At 41.3% G+C, this 6,944-nt stretch overlaps 1 protein-coding gene across 1 annotated transcript in view; it reads left to right on the top strand.

The window, feature by feature from the left end:
• CUNH11orf49 (chromosome unknown C11orf49 homolog) overlaps positions 1 to 6,944 on the top strand; it is a 301,669-nt gene that overhangs the window by 101,969 nt on the left and 192,756 nt on the right. The gene's annotated exons all lie outside the window — the stretch shown is intronic.

Genomic DNA, 6,944 nt, shown 5'->3' with positions numbered 1-6,944 from the left:
ATTGTAGTCAATGTCATGAGACAAAGTGTATGTGAACTGCTGTATGGAAAGTGAATTTGCTCTGTAAACTTTCACCCAAATCACAATTAAAAAAATATATAGGATTTTAAAGGAACAAATTATATTGACAAGGTATTTTTAAAATGTAATACAGTTATACATGTGCTTTATAGTAGCACACCTAATAATAGCTTATATATTGTTTAATGTAATTTATTTTGTTGTTGCTGACAATATACATCGTGGACATACATCATTTCAACAGTTTCTATGTGTCCAATTCAGTGACATTGATTACATTCTTCAAGTTGTGCAACCATTCTCATCCTCCTTTTTCCTAATTGTCATTCCTTCCTCATTAACAAAAACTCACTGCCCATTAAGGTTCCTGTCTAATATTTTGAGTTCCTATTGTCAGTTTGATCCCATATAACTAGATCTTAAAAGAGCTTAATACTCAACGCAGATTTTCTTCAGTAGTTAAGCTAAACTATTGTTAGATTTTAAGAAGACTTCAGGGGATAATTTGGGTTTAAGGTTTAAAGATTATCTCAGAACAATGGTTTTGGGAGTTCATCCAGTCTCTAAGGCTCCAGAAAGTCTAAACCCCATGGGAACTTGAAATTCTGTTCTGCATTCCCCCCTTTTTGGTCAGAATCTTTGATGAAAATATTCAGCATTGGTAGCCAGGCACCTTCCAGTTCTCATCTCATGGCCTATAATATAGGCAGTTGTTCATGGAGGCAATTAGCTACACATTCCATTTCCTCCTCCTATTACTGGTTTTCCTTCTTCCTCTTGTTTATCCAGGCAAACAGAGACTCATTGTTGTGCCTTGGATGATAATATAACCACTCCTCGCTTAATTGACATGGCTAGGTTCCAAAGACCAGTCATTATGCAAAAATCAGCATTATGCAAAAATGGAGGATGACCAAGTCACCTCACTCCCTCACCTGTACTGTTAACATCCCACTGGACCCCTACTGAGGTCATAAACCACCACTGCCTGTTCTTCCCCTATATTGCTCTGGAGAGGTTGGCCCGTACCACTCCTCGCACAGGGGAGGGTCACCCAGTCTTCCAGAGCCAGGAGGCCCCAAGTGCAAGGCCCTTCCCCATTCCCAGGGTTCCCTCCCTCTGCTGCCCTCACCATATTAACAGGATGGGTGGCCGTGGCTCATATCCTCAATGACCCCAAAAAGCCCTTGGTGACTTTGTCGGGGGCAGGCTCTCACTCTTCATGGGCAGGAAAGCCTGATGCTGTGGGGGTCAGAGGGTTTGCACACTTGCTTCTGGGTCCCCCTGCTGACCCCTGCCGAAGCATACCCTGGCTGTCACTGGGCAGCCCTTCTTGCCTTTGCATTGTGTTCTCTTGAGAATTAATCCAAAGCTTCCTCCAAGGCCATGATGGCCAGGCCCAGACTCTGCCCTTGAGCACTGCTCCTGGCCACTCACCTGCTGACCCCATCCTTGCCCTCACCTGTGCCCACCCAGGAGAGAGCATCAAAGAAGCATAAGGGGCTTCACAGTGGCCCCAGGTACTTGAATGCTCCATCTCAGGGCTGCTTCTGACATGGCCCAGCCCAGCTCTGCCATTCCTTGGGGCTAGGAGCTAGGGTCACGTTCTTCCTCTCCCTCTCCAAGGGTGGCCTCCCTTCAGGACACCAGCTGCCACTGCCCTGGCCTTAGCCCCAGGACCCACCAGCACTGGCTTGTCTTTGCCTGCCCCACTCCCGTCCCTTCTCTTCTCTGCCTGGCACCCCAGTGGCTTAGGAATGCCATGTCCCCTCTCCCTTCTTGGGTGGTGAAATAGTATACAATATAAGATTCCTTTCTACGTGCACACAGGGTCTGCCGGTCATGATCACGTCAGGGACCTCAGTGTTTGTTACCGCCAGACATATGTTGTTAGTGCACAAAATAGTCAGATTTTTTACTATTGTTGTAAATGTAAAATGTCAGATAATGAGATAGGTGAAAAGTGAGAAGTATATCTTATTTTTGATGTAGTGATGAGTATATGTGATATTCAGACGTATGTGGAACCACTGTAATATGATACAAAAACATCTGAGATTTCTTTTGTTCAAAATTAAGGGTACTGCTAATTCTGTGTACATTCATAACTGAAGGAAGTGCTGAATTTCAATTAGAAGTTAGTAAAAACTAAATATGTAGTGTTTTTCCTTCCCATCTAAGTTTGTGGATCTCTTGACTTTAATCCATGGACTCGTCTGTTTAAAACTCCTGTCCACGGGGAAAAGTGGCACCAAATGCTGGACTCAGCCATCTGGATTTTTTTATTCTCTCGTAACCTGGTCTTGTCATTCTTCATTTGCCTTGGCAAGTCTCTAACGACTTCAAACAGATGCTTTTTAATATCTCATCCAGCTTTTCTAGTTGTTCTTAGTCATTAGGGTTAGTCTGAATTACCTAGTCCACCTTTATTAGAAGAGGAACTCTTTTGCAACTTGCATTTTAGTGAAATATAATTTTATCAGTGGAAGTAGAAAATAGGATCCATTGCAAGGGGTTGTAAAGGAGTCTAATTTGACTTGCATAGGACCGGTACATGTTGAAGAACAACAAATAGAAAATATATAATAGGATAAGGCCAGTTTTTGGAGGGCTCAATTTTGTTGACATAGAAGGCAAATTAAATGCTAAGAAATGAACCCACTGTCTGGTTTTCTCCTTTTAATTTTTAAAATTCCATAACTATTTATTAAACATTTCCTTAATTACATTACAGGAGGTCTGGTAGCATAGTGCCTAAGGCACTTGACTGCTAACCAGAAGGCTGGCGGTTCAAACCCACCAGCCACTCCTTGGAAGGAAGATGGGGCGATCTACTTCTGTAGTGATACTGCCTCAGAAACCCAAGGAGGGGTCACTATGAGTCGGGTCCGACTCCACGGCACGTAACAACAACAACAATTACAATTACATCTACAATTACTGTCATGGACATGGTCTTCAAGGAATTCACTGTCATGTGAAAATGATAGAGACACAATTCCAATTAAAACAGAGCATTAGTGCTGGACTAGTGAATAAAGTTTTACAGGAAAAATGATTATTTGCACAGAGTCAGGAAGTGATTCACAGAGAAGTGACATTTAACTTAGGCCTGGAGAATGTGTAGGTGATTATCAGACACAGAAAGGGGAATGAGACTCCAGGGAGAGAGGACAACATGGGAAAGGCGTGGAAGAGTAAGGGCAGAGCCTAAGTTTGGTGTGACTTGAACATGGCGAGGGAAATAGGGGGAATGAATGGGGATCATGGTGAGAAATGAGATTCCTCAGAAGAGTAGGACCCATTTTTCCTTTGAGTCTTACTTTATACAAATTCTTTAGTAGTAAGGGTTCTTGGCTAAAACGACAGAAACTGACTCTGGCCACCTTAAGCAAAGAGAGACTTTGGTGGAAATATGTATGAGTGGTGCTAACTGCTTATGGATGAGACTGTTCTTGTGAGACCTATGCCTAGTTTTCTGATGTTCAGCATCCAAAGCTCCCTTGATTTCTGCCTGTTTTCCAAGTCTGGTCCTCTAGACACCTGTGGATTTTAGGAGCCACTAATTCCCTTCCAATAAAGCCCTTTTTTGCTTAAGATAGACAGACTTACTTTCTGTTACTTGCAACAAGAACCCTGTTAGTGTTGTTAATGCTTTAGGTACATTCATGGGTCATTAGAGAGTGTATTAGTTATCATACGAAACTGAGTTTTCATAAAATTGATGTAGTAATGACTTTTTCTTTGTAGGGAAAAAGGAATAGAAATCATATATTCATTGTCTTATTTTCAAATAATATTTAGATTTTGTTTGCTGTTTAACACTATCCCTGAGACTTTTTTTTTCCTTTTCTTTCTTTTTTTAATTGTGACTTGGGTGAAAGTTTACAGAGTGAACTAGTTTTCCATTCAACAGTTCATGCACATTTTGTTTCATGACATCGATTGCAATCCCCACAATATAACAGCTTTCTTCCCACTTCCTCCCTGTGGTTACATTTTCCCTGTGTCCTCCTTTCCTATGTAATCCTGCCTTCTGAGCTGCCTTCTTGTGCAAATGCTGTCTTCTGATCACCTACACTTGGCTGTTTAAGGAGTATACCTACCTGGTGTAAATGTTCACCTTATATGCCTGTTGTTTGGCTGGAAGCCATGGGAGTGAGTTAAATTCCAGGCCTGAAGGATGACTAGGGGCCATGATTTTGGGGGTGTTACCAGTCTCTATCAGACAGTAAGCCTAGTCTCTCTCTCTCTCTCTTTTTTTTTTTTTTTGAAATAATTTTGAGTTTCGTTCCACATTTTTTCACCCATTTTGCCCAGGATCTCCTATTGTGATCCCTTTCTGAGTGGTTGGCAGTGGTAGCTGGGCACCATCTAGTTCTTCTGGTCTCAGGATCCAGTATGCTGAGGTTTCCATAGTCTACCAGTCCCTTACGACTAACTGTTTCCATGCGTCTTTGATTTTCTTCATTCTTTTTTGCTCCGGATGAGGAAAGACCAATTGATGCATCTTAGATGGCCACTCTCAAGCTTTTAAGACCCTAGTTGCTACTCAACCAAAGTAAGATGTAGAAGAATGTTTTTGTTATGTTTTGTATGTTGTGCCAATTAAAGTTGATGTCCCCCGTAACTATGGTCCCAAGCCTGTGGGCCCAGTGACTTACTCCTTCAGGGTATTTGCTGTGGTGAAGAAGTTGTCATAACTTTGCTCCCTGTTAGCTCTATATGTATATGAACGTTCTTACAGCAGATCTCAAAATCATTAAAAAAAAAAAAAAAAAAAAGACCAGGTTTGCTGATTTGATAGAGCCTGGTGAGATCTCTGAGACTTTGACCCCTGGCTATTCAGGTCTGGAATTGAACTCACTCCTGTGGCTTCCAGCCAAACAACAGACAGGCATATGGGATGAACATTTACAGCAGGTGGATACACAGTGCTGGGAGTGATCAATCATCGGAAAACAGAAGAGCAGTATTTGCACAGGGAGATAGCTAGGGTTGTGGGGGCGGGGGCAGGAGTGCATAAGAGGTAAGGACACAGGGAAGAGGTAACTTTGGGGAGGAAGTGGGAAGAGAGCTCTTACATTGTGGGGAATTGCAGTCAATATCATGTGACAAAATGTGTATGAACTGCTGTATGGAAAACAAATTTGCTCTGTAAACTTTCACCCAAATCATAATGAAAATTAAAAAAAGAAAAAGATTCCTTTTAAAAGTAGATTCTTGAGAGGCAAGGAAGTAGAAAGAGATGTTACAACTAATAGTTGTGCAGGCATACTTCATTTTATTTTACTTCGCAGATAGTTTTTTTTTTGTACATATTGAAGGTTGGTGGCAACCCTGTATGGAATAAGTCTGTCAGTGCTATAACAACAACAACAACAACAACAACATCACTGCTATGTTTCCAATAACGTGCTCACTTAATGTCTCTGTGTCACATTTTGGTAATTCTCACAATATTTTGTACTTTTTCATAATGCTGTTGCATATTTAATAGGCTATAATATAGTGTAAATACAACTTTTATATGCACTAAAACCAAACTCACTGCTGTTGAGTCATTTTCAACTCATAGCAACCCCACCTTGGATTTCTGAGGCAGTATTTCTGTGGAAGTAGATTACCCAGTTTTCTTTCCAAGGAGTGGCCAGTGTGTTTGAACTGCCAGACTTCTGGTTAGTAGTCAAATGCCTTAGGCACTATGCTACTACGCCACCACTAGGAAACCAAAAAATTCATGCAACTCACTTTTTGGTGATACTTACTTTATTGCAGTAGTCTGGAACTGAACTTGCAGTATCTCCAAGGTCTGCCTGTATAAGGGAAACAATAGAAAAAAAGAAAGGGAGAGGAAGATAGAGCTTGTACTTTGTTTGGTTCGTAAATAATTTGTGACCATTGATTTCCATTTCAGGGATATGATAATGCTAAAAGTTGACTGACAGGTGTTTCCGGGTTCACAATCAAGATGCAGGTTATCTCTGAGGTCCCTTCCACATAGATCAATAAATACTCTACTAAATTTTATAGGAGCCAGGAGCTGAATCATCTTTGTTCTCTATCCTTTACGGGAATAAGAGAGAAAAGGAATGATTTTGGATGCTACTAAGGTAAAATACTGCATTTGACTGCTAACCAGAAGGCTGGAGGTTCAAACCCACCAGCCACTCCTCGGAAGTGAAATACTGCTACTAGTTTGTCAGTTTGTCTTTTGGGTAGATACTCAGTGTGGAATTGCAGGTTTGTATGTTAATTCTCCACCACTTGTCTGTCATTTTGTCATACTGTGGTGGCTTGTGTGTTGCTGTGAGGCTGCAGGCTATGCCACGGTATTTCGAATGCCAACAGAGTCACCCATGGTGGACAGGTTTCAACAGAGCTTCCAGACTAAGACAGACTTGGAAGAAGGAAGGGGCCATCTACTTCTCAAAGAGTTGACCATTGAAAACCTTATGGAATAGCAGTGAAACTCTGATAGATTACTGGAAAACTTTATGAATTCCCTGAAATATTGTCCAATATAGTGCTGGAAGATGAATCCCTCAGATTTGAAGGCTCTGACAATACAACTGGGGAAGAGCTGCCTCCCCAAAGTAGAGTCAGCCTTAATGATGTGGGTGGATTTGCTGATGTGGCATGACTCCAAATGGGAAGGAACAACTGCAAACGTTCATTAATAATTGGGACATAGAATGTATGAAGTGTGAATGTATGAAAATTGGAAGTTGTCAAAAATTAAATGGCTCTTGTGAAGATCAATATCCTAGGCATTAGTGAGCTGAAATGGACTGGTTTTGGCCATTCTGAATAAGAGACTCATATGATCTCCTGTGCTAGGAATGACAAATTGAATAGAAATTGTGTCACATTCATTGTCACAAAAAATGTTTCAAGATCTTTCCTGAAGTACAATGCTGTCA

Source organism: Orycteropus afer, unplaced genomic scaffold, assembly GCF_000298275.1.
Source record: "Orycteropus afer afer isolate SDZICR_OR568_19922 unplaced genomic scaffold, OryAfe1.0 scaffold00756, whole genome shotgun sequence".
NCBI classification, from domain to species: Eukaryota; Metazoa; Chordata; class Mammalia; order Tubulidentata; family Orycteropodidae; genus Orycteropus; species Orycteropus afer.
This window is presented reverse-complemented; position numbering and strand designations above follow the sequence as displayed.